The 15,380-nt window shown below is 37.0% G+C and overlaps 1 protein-coding gene and 1 long non-coding RNA gene across 3 annotated transcripts in view; one reads left to right on the top strand and one right to left on the bottom strand.

The window, feature by feature from the left end:
* frmd5a (FERM domain containing 5a) overlaps positions 1 to 15,380 on the top strand; it is a 185,364-nt gene that overhangs the window by 86,085 nt on the left and 83,899 nt on the right. The gene's annotated exons all lie outside the window — the stretch shown is intronic.
* On the bottom strand, positions 7,938 to 11,832 carry LOC307131404. Its single transcript, XR_013817165.1, has 3 exons — positions 11,772 to 11,832; positions 8,147 to 8,269; positions 7,938 to 8,053 (listed from the first exon to the last, which is right to left on the bottom strand). It is a non-coding gene; the product is annotated as an uncharacterized lncRNA (long non-coding RNA).

Here is a 15,380-nt window from a genome sequence, read left to right as displayed (position 1 = left end):
ATTCGTCACTCCAGAGAACACGTCTCCGCTGCTCTAGAGTCCAGTGGCGGCGTGCTTTACACCACTGCATCCGACGCTTTGCATTGCACTTGGTGATGTAAGGTTTGGATGCAGCTGATTTGCCATGAAAACCTATTCCATGAAGCGCTCTGCACACTGTTCTTGAGCTAATCTGAAGGCCACAGGAACTTTCCCCAGGAACTAGGAACTTTGGGGTGGTACTCGGTGTGTCTCGACCGCAGGGTCTAAATGAATTTCCAGGTAAATATTTCCCCCTCCAAACGGCCCTGCTCCCGGGGTAGTACTTTTTCAAAGTTCGGGACCTTTCGGGGGTGGGACTTGTGCGCTGAACATGCTGATTGGTTGTACTCACGCAGCATTTTATTTCAACCGGCATTTTTAAAAGTATTTTGCGAGGTACGTTCGTTCTGCGTTCAGTAAATATCAGTCTTGCTCTTTCTGTCTGATGGCACGCGTTCGTCTCCGCCATCTCACGGTCAATAAGTCCGTAATAGCTGATTATAACATACGTTGTCTTATTTTAAATCTAGCTTTACGAGCTTTCAGAATACGCTTTAGTATCAGTGCTCGTCTCTTTTCCGCCGTTTTGTTAATGACCTCTTTATTAAAACAATACATAACTACTAAAAGCAGCGCTGCTTGCATCTCCTCGTTATTGTTGCAGACAGTATCGCGCAAATATGATTACTGTCCGTCGCTGACTGGGAGGAGCAGCCGCGCGCAGTCCTACATCACCGGACTAATTTGCCTAATCTTCCCGGTACTTTAGACCGCAGTGGAAACACAGACAGTAGCAGATCTGGGGGGGAAAAAGTTCCTGTAAAAAAAGTTCCTGGTACAAATTGTTCCGGGTAATTTTGGTGGAAACGCAGCTATTGTGGACAAGCTCAAAGCGTTTTAGACACATTTACACCTGTATTTAGCGTCACTTGTGATCCGATCAACCAAAACGCATCTTAATACCAGGTGTAAACAGGGCCTGAGTCGCAGACATGTCCAGGTATTTTGCATGCCAACTATCTCACGGCCATCTGCGAAGCATCGGTGGTACTATTGTCAATCACGTGAATGAGCACCGATTTGCCTCAGATGTCTGCAATTTCCACAAAACTGTTGGCGAGTGAAGAGTGTGTGTACCCGGCATTACACTGATAATGATGAGCTCCAATGAAATATTTCTAGTTGAAATGAAATTCATTACCCTAGTCCAGCTGGCCGTTGTTGCAGTGCTTGGAGCAGAGCATGAGGCTGTGTGTACAGACTCATCCAGTCCTCTTTTTCCACAGAGAGGTGTTGGGCAGCTGTTGTCTGTGAGGGGAATGTGCGTCTTTGTCCCGCTCACTCTGCGATGCATTTGTTTGGGTCTTTGCTACGCACTGGCATTGTAAGTACTGTTTTGCTCAATGAAAAGTGTAGCAAATGCCTCAGAACAGAATGAAGGACACACAATAGAGCACACTGAAGCTTTGCATATTGACAATGTGTAATGTGGGGTGTCTGCTTACTGCAGATGCATCAGTGTGAGCTCCTCAGTGATGACTCGGGGAAAAGATCGCCCTCACTGACCCTTACGGTCAGTCAAACGTTTATTGGAATATTAGATGATTATATGACTGGATTCTATCTCTTGCATGACCACTAGAGAATAAATAAATTTTTTTCTGCTAGGATGCATTAAATTGATGCAAGTTACAGTAAAACATTTATAATGTTATACAAAAGATATATATTTTAAATAAATGCGTCATTCTAAATGCATTCAAGGAACTCTGATAACCCAGTTTTTTTTTACTTTTAGTATGGATATGTTAGGCTTAAGGTTATTTATAAGCTAGTGACTTCTCCTAAACAGTGACATATTCACATTTAGAATATATGTGTTCAAAACTTAAAGTCTCTCACTTCCTCCAATATGGATCAATGATTCTGATGACATCACTCTGCATTTCAGCTTCTCATCAGATTTTCTGTCCAATCAAATGCTCTCTAGAATCTGAAGCGTCCTGCCACTATAAATAGACGCTGAAGCTGCTGAAATCAGTCACTTGTTTACACAATTGCTATTTTCTATATGATGAATGGCACATAACACAGTATATAGGGGATAGGGGGCGATCCAGCTGCTCTATATGTCCCTCCCTGTCTTTCTGTTTCTGTAGAAATTACATCAACACACTGAATAATGCTGCCTATTTCAAGGCACTTCGTTGGGACTTTTAAGCAGCTAAAATTTTTCAAGTTTGATAATAACACACACACACACACAAATACATACACATACTCATAAACATACAATGTCCCTCTATTGATCTGTATGGTAGCTGCATGCAAGGCTAATGGAAGTGAGTTTGCACTTGTTCACAAGCTGAGGTCTGTTGAAACCACCTGGGCTTATAAACAACAGCTAAAGCATGGTACCGTTATTAGCAGGTCCCCCTCCCCAACCCAGTTCAGCTGCTGCCCACTCACTGGAGAGAGACCCTCTTCTCTGGCCCTTTAACTGTGGCCTTTTATTTGTAATATATGCACAGACACCCACTGTGCCTAATTGTCCTGGTTCAATTCCAGCTTATATTTGCATAATTGCCACTCATAAGGAGCGGATAACGTGATAACCTCCTTGTGAAGGGTGCATGCTCGCCCCTGTCACGCCCAGCCTTTCCCCCTCTGTCCTTTCATGTGCTTTGTGCAGAGACTCACTTTGCTGCATGTGGATGGTTATTGGCTTCTTTCACATTGCAGTAACCAAAATTGATTCCGTGTGTTAAAACTGACAATTATGGTGGAACTTCTCTCTGCAAATGTAACAAATGGTGAAAGTAGCATCTCTTTCAAAAAACCTGAGCAATCATACACCAAAAGTAGAAATATATATTTCAAACACAGCAAAGAAAGAGTCTTTCCACAAAGAGAAAATAGGTACTTAGTGTGCTAATGGTTTTCTTTCCAATTGTCAAGCAAAATCACCATATATTGTACGTTAAAGGTTAGACTCTCAGAGAAAGAGTGCATTTTTATCTTAAGGTCTTCTCATTGAATGGGATCATTGCATATTATTACAAGTATTCTCTGGAATACTTGATTCTGATTGGTCAATCCCAGGCATTCTGTGTAAAATGACCACTAAACTGAATATTTGTTATTCTTTCTTCTCACATAATAATTCAATTCAATTTTAACTCCACTTATTTACTTATTCCCCATATAAATTAGTGGGGTAATGTACAGTAAGCATGTCATTTTCGCAAAATAAACTCGTTTTGGGTGATGTAAGACCCTTCCAGATTACCATATCCCTTTATTTTGAGCAATAATGACCAGCTGATTGTACGCTTGCATAACAGGTTATTTCTTTTCCAGTGTTTTTCTGTTCTGCAGCAGCTCTCAAACTGATTGTAGTTATGAGATTGTATTTCCACAGAATTTGCTTAAATCCATCTTTAGTGCGTTTTATTATGGTGAGAAAAGATAATGATTGAGCACAATGATTGAGTTGGCGTAGTCATTACCACAGACAACATCCAAAACCAGAGGACAATGTGAGCATTGTATGCGGAATCCTTGTATCTGCACATTCCATTATTTGTATTTTTTTCTCCATAAATCATTACTATTGGTCACTCTTTACATCTGTCTGTGGGTTTTTCAAATATTTATCCGATGATAAAAAGAGCTTGTAACTAAACTTCATTACTCCATTGGATCCTCAAACTGTCTGTAAAACCTCTTTACTCCACCCCGCTTCTATCATGAATGAAGTATATATCTATATACATATATATATATATAGTATACTGTATATAAGGCTAATATTTTATGAGTTTGAGGAGCGGAGAAGAGAAGTCCAGCATTTGTCATCAAGTCATAGCCAATAATGTCTTAAATAGCCTGTGTGAAGCTCTTCATTTTTTATAACATTAGATTTTGGCCAAATGACAGAAAAACTTTATAACCTGTAAGTTGATGCAACATAATGCGATGCACTTACTGCCTCAGATGTGGCCGTTTTAACGACGGACAAAACACAAATGTCCGAAATTCGCCGGTCAAAAACCTTGTTACTCCATTTGAGCTTGATTTTTGGTCAAGTGATAATAATATAATGACACGTGCAAGTTTCTGACCATATATAAAGACAACACAGTGTTTAATAATTTAAAAAATACAGTTTTTTTTCCAGTTCTTGAAAAGTAGCGGTTTTGTAGACCAACAGCGATGATATTCACCCAGGTGAAAGTCATGTCTGTACCACAAATGGTGAACTGTAAGTTACACACTGAATTTTAATGCTTGGTATTTAAAAAAAGTTTAGAAAAATTGTGGAGATGCTTAGTAAAGAGTCAAAACTGCTTTCCTAGGAAACACCATTAATGAGGTTTGGCCGAAACATGGCATTAAACATTTATAGTGCTTGTCGGCATCTTTTTCCCTTCTTAAATGCTTGACAACAGATTAATGAAGATCAAAGTAGGATTATGACAGCTATGAATTTGTTTGTATCAGCTTTAAAAGAGATCCAAGTGTTGTTGAAACAAACTTTAGACTTTATTAATTCCACCGGAATTGCTTTTTATGGAAATGATTTCCTTAGATATGTAACTTTCTTTGTGCTTTTTAGACTTCACCAGTGCAACAACTACCTTACTAATTATTAATAAGCAATAAAATAGGAGTTTATTGAGGCAAAAGTCATAGTTAATAACAAATGTGTGTTCCCCAAACTAAAGTGTGACCTGTTTTTTTTTTTTTTTTAATTGCTACTTTCAAGGGTGTTCACATTTGGGTTCACATTACAAATATTGATGTCTTCATTTCTTCACTTTCAAACATTCAAACCCTCTAGCTTTTAACATGTCAAATCCATGACCTTTTATTTTGGCAGATTATTGGTGAAATGCTGTAAACTTTTTGTCCCAAAAAAATGTGTTGCCAATTATGTGACTCTGAATGTGATTGGAATGAACCTAATACACATTGCGTCCCCACATTGCTTCATATGATGAACTGATTTCAGGTTTTAATTCACATCTAAACAATGATCGACACCTATGTAGAGCACATCACACGCTCTATGTATGTGTTTATATGTAAATAAAAGTCTAAATAATGTAAAGAAATCATATCTCTTCACAAAACTTGCAATAAACTGCTCGATTCACATGGATTAGTTTTTTGATGCTTTTAAAACCTTTTTCGATCCTCTAAGTTTTGGTTACCTGGACGTTCAATGGAGGGACAGGAACCTCTCACGTTTCATTAAAAATATATAAAAAAAACTCCCTAACATAAATCAAAGTTATATGGGTTTAGAATGACATGAGAAATGTTCATTTTTGTGTGTCCCTTTGAATCACAGCCTTTGATTTGAAAACGACTATTTCACGACTATATTTTGATTTATTGTGCAGCCACATTTATTTAGTTTAGTGTTACATTAGATTTTATATAATTATTAGCTTTTCATTAGCATTTCATCCACCCAGTTCCCCTACGAACCTGTAAAAGCCCTTTGTAGAGAATATCAGACATCTTTGATCAAACTTCACTGCTGTTTCAAAATGATGTGTATATGACAGCATGCGAGAGAGTGCATGTATGGAAGACAGGAAGACTGCATAGCTGCACTGATAAGTAAGACTGGTCGATGAAGCCATCAGCTAGAGTTTGGTTTTCTCTGATAGACATGTCCTTGGGTCCTTCCTGAATTGTGTTCTCAGGGAACCCTGACTCTCCCCTGTCATCCAGAGTTACTTAACGCTGTCTTAACATGTGGCCACCTCCTCCTAAATAAAGCTGCCCTAAACCGAGGCCGAGCGCAAGAGACAGAAGTGGTGGCGTTTGACGAACAGCTTTAACCAAGCATAATGGCGTGAGATGCCAAAAGTTGCAATTTGTGTCTGTACAGATACTAAATTTATTGAGACATTTTATTGCAATATTTCATTGCTAGTTTTACATTTGATTCTGTCAGTTTCATTAAAGATGAGACTGCAATTTTTATGCACTTGTAAATAGTGGAGACTGATAAAGGGATAGTTCACCAAAAATGAAAATTCTGTCTTTAATTGAGTACCCTCATGTCGTTCCAAAATGAAGACAAATGAAGATCTTTTTAATGAAATATGAGAGCTTTCTGTCCCTTCATAAACAGCTATGCAACTATCACTTTGGTGCTTCAAAATGCTGCATAACACGAGAATGAACCTCATTGGTTCTTATGGAAGCTCAAACGTGATGCGTAACACAAGAATGAACCTCATTGGCTCTTGCTGAAGCTGAAACGTGCTGCATAACTCGAGAATGAACCTCATTGGTTCTTATGGAAGCTCAAACGTGATGCGTAACACAAGAATGAACCTCATTGGCTCTTGCTGAAGCTGAAACGTGCTGCATAACTCGAGAATGAACCTCATTGGTTCTTATGGAAGCTCTAACATGATGCGTAACACAAGAATGAACCTCATTGGCTCTTGCTGAAGCTGAAACGTGCTGCATAACTCGAGAATGAACCTCATTGGTTCTTATGGAAGCTCTAACATGATGCGTAACACAAGAATCACTGCATGAAAAAAGGTGTATCCGGACCAGGATACTCCTGTATACACTGCTGAAATTCGGAAGAATCCAGGAGTATACTGGCCGGATAGGTCAAATTCCATGGATCCGTATATGTCCGTATTCATCCGAAATGGTACCAAATCGGATGTATGGTGTGGCCGTATACTCCCATGCTACAGCCATTTGTTGCCATGGCAAATAATCCCATCAAGTTTTTCCCAGGAGAAATTTTCACACCTCTAAACAGCTTTGCCTTCCATCCCCTATTGGTCCTTCATCTCAAACTGGATTGGTTGTTTTTTTTAAAACCACTCCCAAAACCCAGACTGCTATTGGAGGACAGGACGCATTGAAAACCCAGTCAAGTGACTTTATTGGTTACTTCTAAGGCTAAGGGTGGGCTAGGTTTTGTAGCATAGGGACTTGATTGGTTATAGGCCAGCTATGCAGATTTTGCTAATTAATATATTATATATATATAAAAAATAATCCCCTCCCTCCCAAAAGAAAAATACACACAAAACAATTTGAGAAAGTCTGAAATATTTATTAAAAAGGTATAAAAAAAAAAAAACATTCTTAACAGCATTATAAACGAACATTAAAACAATGGTGAAACAAAAACAAGTGAACTAAATGTATTTAAAAGGGATGAAAATGTAAAGGAACAAATGTAAAAATATAAACAGTCCAAAGAACATAAATATACGTTAAATTGAATTGGTAAAGAAACAAAATGGGAAAAAAAATGAAAATGCATTTAAAAGACAGATGTAAAGGAATAAAATACACAGTGAACATAAAAAGGAAAATAATAAATATACAAATTAAACAATATAAAATGAGAACAATACATTTATAAGACAAAAAAAAGTGTATATAAAATACACATAAATATTCCAAGTAAACAATATAACCAAATAAAAAGAACAAAGAGCCTTATAAACATACATTCAAATGAATGGGGGAAAAGATAAGTGACAAAATGTTTCTAAAGGAAGGCGACGTAAGAGGAACAACAATACAAAACGTGGAGATCAAAAGCAACATGGACATCTAAAAAGGAACAAACATACAAAGTATACAACCTAAAACGAGACAAAGAAATCTATAAATTAAAAAGTGTATATAAAATATATGTAAATGTTCTATATATGGGAACCAATAAAAGTATATAAACATAGGAATAAAGAAAATATAAAAATGGAACAATTGAATATTAAAATTATAATTATAAAATAATTGTGACCAACTCTAACACAATGTTGTTTGAGTTTTGAACATTTTTTCAAACTGGCATGATGGGCTGGTGATGTGACATGTAGTGTGGGTCAGTCTAGTCTGGTTTGTAGTAGCTAGCCTAACCAAGCCTTCCATCAACAACAGCATCATCTTCATCTTCATCAGGTCTATAGTTGCGGTCTTCCACAGGTTCTGTGTTGGTTTGTGCAACCCTGGACCTGGTTTCCAGCAACTGCAAAACATGACAGTAAATTAACCACTAAAACTCAGAGAGGAGTATAGTAACATTCTGGAGGGAAAAAGCTTAACCGGTTTCTTAACTTACCCGTCTCTTTCTCTGACGGTTCTGTGTGATGTTCTTCATAGTGTTTCTTTTCTGGGCCTTTTCAGACTGAGCCAAAGAATACTTCCTCAGCAAAGTCTCACAAAATAAAATACATCTTGCGACCTGCCAAATAATACATTAATAATATATAGTTAATGGCAATAAAAGTAAGTAAAACAATTCAATTAAAATGTATTTGTATAGCGCTTTTCACAATACATATTCAGGGTTTTTCCTGGGTCAAAAATGGTCTTCGGTGGTGGCTGACAGACATGGTCATCCATACTAGGGGTGCACCGATCCGACTTTTTCAGTCCCGATACCGATACCGATGCCTGGGCTTTGTGTATCTGTCGATACCCGATACCGATCCGATATATTGTTGAATTAATAATAAACTGTATATCTTCCACCTTATACCTTCCTTGAAGAGACTAAAGGCACCAGACTTTACTAACTAAACATAACTAAGACAAAATAACAGATGTATGTAAGGTGTTGAATTCTTATTTATTTAAAAAACAATTGTGCATTCAAATCTAAAATAGAATGTAATCTAACTTCTTTAAATAAATAAAATGTAGCAGTGGAAACAAAAAACAGTGTATTGGTCAAACATACAATAGTAATCTGACAGTTACCAAACATTTTTTACACTACAGATAATTGTTTTGGTATATAATCATATCAATATTAAAAAGTAGCATTACAAATTAACAAATAGTCTAATTTTCTACCATATGCAATTTAATAAAAATTTTCAGCTAGCTAATAACAACTTTGTTCTGGTTTCACCTCACTCCAGATTAAATGATTGTAGGCTAGGCCTATTTATTTTACTACACATTGTCAACAGAAATAAGATGAAATACTGTTGATAATTAAAAATAATTCTTACTACCCACTCTTGCTAAAATGGGTAAGCACACTTGTGTTCTCATTTCAGTTGCGTTCTGAGTAAATTAATAAACTGAGTTCATGAGTTCAGTGTTGGACAGATCAGTTGTTCTGGCCAGTCGTTAAAATGATTCGGTTCAAAGGAGTCATTAGGTCACGAATCGGACATTAGCAGACGCGTTGTGTGCGAATCCCGTCTGTTAGAACATCGCGAAAGATGTCAACACACAGAAAACACTTCATAACTGGATATAATTTGTCTCCCGCTTATTGAAAGTATGCTTTATGTCAGCTGGTCAGAGAAGAGTCAATGTTTTTTGAGCGCAATTCACACCCAGTGATAATTCAAGGACAAAATTGTCCGAATGTGTCACGTGCAACATGGTTTCGGTCTTCCGAGCTTTTGATTTGGATTAATATGTGAAATATGAGAGCGAACACTGATTATTTTGAAGACCCAGAGCGCGCGCGGGGGAGGAGCTCTCAGATCGGTCTCTCTGTCACTCAGTCCCAAGCGCAGCATCTGTTCTACATCACTCGTAAATCACAATAACTCATCAAATTAGGCTTTGGCCGTCAAAAAAATGTCAATGCAGGAAAGACCCTGACTTTGCAGTAATACCCTCGAAACAGCGACGAACTAGTTGGCGTGGCAAGCGTGAAATATCTCCTCCACACAGCCGACTCTCTGGCTCGCTCCCTTCTAGCATGCGACACACGTGAAGCTGACGAATGACGTAGGTTCTGCTGCGACGGAAAAAAACACCTCGGTGTTCGGCTTGTGGATCTGTTAATTTTTCCGATCCCCGATCCAGCTATTTTGTCAGTATCGCGGCCGATATCCGATCCTAATATCGGATCGGTGCACCCCTAATCCACACACACACACACACACACACACACACACACACACACACACACACACACACACACACACACGGTAAAAAAAAAAAATACCCTACCCACTTGATCTGCAAGCGCAATACTGACAATAAATTTGAAATAAATTCAAAGAAAGTTTGTAACTTTTGCTTATCTTATTTTGATACCTTGATGTTTGTTTTTGTTCCTCATTTTTACACTATTTACTGATAATTGTTTGTTTTGGTAATCATATCAATATTAAAAAATAGTATTAAAAAAATGAACAAATAGCCTAATTTTCTGCCATATACAATCAGCTAGCTAACAACAACTTTGTTCTGGGTTCACCTCACTCCAGTCTAAACTAAATGATTTTAGGCTATTTATTTTACTACACATTGTCCACATAAATAAGCTGAAAGACTGTTGATAATTAAAAATAATTCTTACTATCCACTCTTGGCTATTTTCTACATTGTAAAAAAAGTCCGTAAAAATAGGGCATAATGTACTGTATAGATATGAAGGAGTTTTCCGCATTGGTTTTTTACAGGTGTTTTACGTGTATTTTGAATTACACATGGCATTAGTTTGTGTTTTAAGGGTTAACGGAAATTTCCGTTAAATTACTGGATAATGCCCTGGCAGAAAATTACCAGTACATTTTCCGTTTTTATTTTTTACAGTGTAGCAAAACAATGACATTTGTTTAATACAATGTTCTAATAAACATTCATGTATTTAATAAGCTTATGTAGTAAATATTTTATAAAAATAACGTTAAAGAATCTGTTACATCGTGAATGAGTTATGAACATATGCATATACAAACATACTCTAGAATATAGGCTAGTAAATGGCTCTCTGTTGTGTGCTGTTAAGGCTATCATGTCTATATTCACAATGGAATTACCAATATTAAAAAATAGTATTAAAAAAATGAACAAATAGCCTAATTTTCTGCCATATACAATCAGCTAGCTAACAACAACTTTGTTCTGGGTTCACCTCACTCCAGTCTAAACTAAATGATTTTAGGCTATTTATTTTACTACACATTGTCCACATAAATAAGCTGAAAGACTGTTGATAATTAAAAATAATTCTTACTATCCACTCTTGCTAAATTGGGTAAGCACACTTGTGTTCTCATTTCAGGTGTTGTTCAGAGTAAATGATTAAACTAATTTGTGAGTTCAGTGTTGGACAGATCAGTTCTAACCAGTCGTTAAAATGATTCGGTTCAGAGGAGTCATTAGGTCGCGAATCGGACATTAGAAGACGCGTTGTGTGTGAATCCCGTCTTTAGAACATCGCGAAAGATTTGTCAACACACAGAAAACACTTCATAACCGGATAGGATTTATTTCCTGTTTATTTAAAGTATGGTTTATGTCAGCTGGTCAGAGCATCAGTCAATGTTTTTTGAGCGCATTTCACACCCAGCGGTAATTAAAGGAAGACGTCTGATAGCGCCACATGCAACATGGATTCGGTCTTCCGACCTTTTGATTTTGTAATATGTGAACGTATTTGAACGTAATATGTGAAACATTAGAAAGCTAAGAATGCTTATTTTGAAGACAGAGAGCGTGCGAGCGGGGTAGGAGCTCACTGGTCGTTCTCTCTGTCACTCAGTTAACTCAAGTGCAGCAGTCCTCTATTCTACATCATTCATAAATCACAATAACTGATCAAATAAGGCTTTGGCGGGACAAAAATTTGTTTTGGCGGCCGGCAAAAAATTTTCAATGTAGGAAAAACCCTGATATTGTTTCAAAGCAACTTCACAGAAAATGCATGCGTCTACATTACAGAAAAAAAACAGAGAACATTAAAATAATGACAACATTTTTAAGATTACCTTTTACACATTCAGGGTCAACATCTGTAAAAGTTCTTCAGGATCATGGATCCAAAACTTCTGGATCATGAGGGGGGAAGAAACATGCACACACACACACACACAAATTAATATTAATTTGTTTGATAAAACATTAATATTAATCATCAACTTACGGACATGGACTTGCAAAACATACTCACCAGGCCCATACAAAAACTTCACAGTAGATCCAAAATCCTGGTTTGCCTATAATTCTTCAGAGTCCAAGTATGGTGTTTTCCTGTCCTCTCTGTTGAACAAGTGTACATGACAGTGTTCTCAGATTAATCATTCCAAAACTCTGTTACATTTTATGACAAGCTTGATCTTAAAACTAGCTGACAGTAGGGATGGGCATTATGACCATATTATTCTACATACATGAGAAATTTTATTTTACAATAACGATATCACAATATATTTATTTTGATTGATATTTTATTAAAATGCTACAGAATAATACTGCTTTAAAAGTCTTCACTGTATGATATTCAATTAATTAATATCACTTGATTATTAAAGAAGCAGAAGGTCTTCTCTATTCTTTTGTTTTATTAAAATGATGACAAAGCTGCAGCCCCTTTAAGAACTGATGCACAGAATGACACGCATCCGGGATTCCCCACGTTAACTTGAACTGTTTGACTTTACTTAAGACATAACTGACTGTTTAAATCAAGTGAATACCTCACATTACAAGGTTTCTGAGATAATTGTGTGCATTTTACAGAAAGATCATTGATTTCGGGATCGCCTGCTGTCTGAGAGAGGCTTATTTTAACACATGCATGTCCCGTTCATTATTCTACATTCATGCATGTTTCCTTGTCAAAATGTCAAAAAGTTTTAGTACAGTCAGTGCTGCGTTATATACGCTATATTCCCATTCCGCAATATAAAAAGGTAATGTTAACGTTTACAGCAAAATCACTAACAATAGTCAGTATCATCAGATCGCCATAACACCCAGCCCTATCTTAACAATATTACAACACAACAAAACACAGAAACAGAATATGTAAGTTAATCACGATTAGCATATGACTTTAATGCACTAACGTTATATCTTGATGAGCAGTAGAAACAATATAAAGGGATTTACGTTACCTTCTGCCGTCTGCTGTCCGCCATTGGAAACTTAGTCTGTTCGTATTCATGTTTTTTCGTTCTCAGTCGACATCCCACAATCAAAATTCGTCCAAAATAAGATTTTAACAGGTTTAAATGGTCCATTAAATGACATTAATAGACCGACGTGAAGATTAGAAGCCGCGACCGCGTCGCGTCCCCGCGAGCCACGAGCAACTCCAACGGCAACGGGTGTATAATTCAAACTGGAGGCGCGCACTGTCATTGGCCAGATTTCTGGATGACGTTCAGATTGACCAATCACGCTCAAAAGAACACGGAAAGACAGCAAATAGCCTTGCAAATATAGAAAAAAACTTGTTTTAAACAACAGTTAGAAAATGTGTATATTTATTTTTATTTGCTGTTATATTTAATTAATTGGTCAAATGGTGTTTTGTGGTGTGGTGTAAATTTCTGTGAAGTTTTTTAACTTTATTTGACTTAAGATATTTGACTTTAATTTTACGGTTTTTGTTTTGCAGCTGTAGCTGTTGTTTTTTTTAGGTTTTTATTTTTACAGTGTAAAAATAAAACTAATAAGATTTACTTTAAAATGAAAAAGAATAATGTTAAATTGTTAGTATGGACATAAACATAAACCTTTAATATAATGAGCTAAATATTGTATTACAGTTGTTAATTTACAGATATTGTTTGTAATTTTGGATGAATTTGTTATTTATGAAAACAGAAAAATAATACAGTGATGTTCCTGTATAAAAAAATGAGAATTACTGTAGTTTGTCATTAATGATATAATCCTTAAAATAACAGTCAAGTTGTTTATTTAGATATTGTTTGTAATTTTACATCGTTTTAAACATAATTCAAAATTACAAGAAAATACTGTAAAAAACTTTTGTTAATTCCATTACATTTCTTTGTTTATTTCATTACATATTCAGATTTTTTTGTGAACGTATATGTTCAGACAGGGTTTTTATTTTGTACTGTTTTTATAAAAAATATTTGATTAAGAGACTCTTTTCATGCAGGGGATTTAAGGCCCAGACACACCATTCTGATGGTTTGGCCCAGACCCAGGCAACGTGAACCAGCCCCACAGTCGGCTTTAGTCATTGCTAGTTCAGTTTAGTGTTTCAGGGCCTTAAGAATTATTTTTTCTGTGCGAAAAGCTTGTTTGCTGTAGCCTACACTAGAGATAATTCTCAATCCTGAATTCCTCCCCTGCCCCCCCTCCCTCTGAGAACAGCCAGCACTAGTGTCAGTCATTAACATATGAAAGGTCTTCTTCACACCTAACAGTCTTCAGTCCTAGCACACCCAGCAGTGTTTCAGCTGTATATGTCCGTGAAATTTCACGGATTCCTGTATACGTCCGCATACGTGAGGTTTCCGGGTTTTTCTGGAAATATACTGTTCCGTGTTACTCTGATCCGCTTTTTCCCACATACATCCGGTAAACATCAAATTACACAGGAGTATACCATGCCCGGATAGTGCCGGATTTCAGTGTTTTCATGCAGTGAATGAACCTCATTGGTTCTTGTTGAAGCTCAAATGTGCTTTGTCACGTGAGAATGAACCTCATTGGTTCTTGCTGAAGCTCAAATGTGCTGCATAACATGAGAATGAACCTCATTGGTTCTTGCAGAAGCTCAAACGTGCTGCGTAACACAAGAATGAACCTCATTGGTTCTTGCGGAAGCTCAAATGTGCTTTGTAACACAAGAATGAACCTCATTGGTTCTTGCTGAAGCTCAAATGTGCTTTGTCACGTGAAAATTAACCTCATTGGTTCTTACGGAAGCTCAAACGTGATGCGTAACACAAGAATGAACCTAATTGGTTCTTGCTGAAGCTCAAATGTGCTGTGTAACACGAGAATGAACCTCATTGGTTCTTGCAGAAGCTCAAACGTGCTGCGTAACACGAGAATGAACCTCATTGGTTCTTGCAGAAGCTCAAACGTGCTGCGTAACACGAGAATGAACCTCATTGGTTCTTGCTGAAGCTCAAACGTGCTGCGTTACACGAGAATGAACCTCATTGGTTCTTGCACATCAAGCGAAGATGCTTGAGCTTCCGTTTGCCACAACTGATGTGTGAGTTGATGAATGTTTAAATGTGAATAAATGTCTAAATTAAATCTGTTCATCATATAAAGTGATTGTGTCTCTTCAGAAAATGTGGACATAGCTGTCAATGGAGGGACAGAAAGCTCTCAGATTTCATTAAAATTATGAACAAAAGTCTTACAAGTTTGGAACGACATGAGGGTGAGTAAATAATGACAGAATTTTTGGGTGAACTATCCCTTTAAGATGTTCTTTGTGGCAAAACTCAATGGAGGGCCATTGTTTTCTAAAGAGGAATGCAAGCAGAAAAATCTCTCCGTCAGTTATTATTTAGCCGTCCGCTGTAAGGTCACAGCTGTTTCTCGTTTTTATTTTCGAGTGGTGAAAGTCCATTCGCAAGTTTCCAGAATGACGGAAG

Source organism: Gobio gobio (assembly GCF_949357685.1).
Source record: "Gobio gobio genome assembly, chromosome: 9".
In the NCBI taxonomy this organism is placed as follows: domain Eukaryota; kingdom Metazoa; phylum Chordata; class Actinopteri; order Cypriniformes; family Gobionidae; genus Gobio; species Gobio gobio.
Note: the sequence above shows the minus strand (reverse complement) of the source record. Positions and strands in the feature narration are given on the sequence as shown.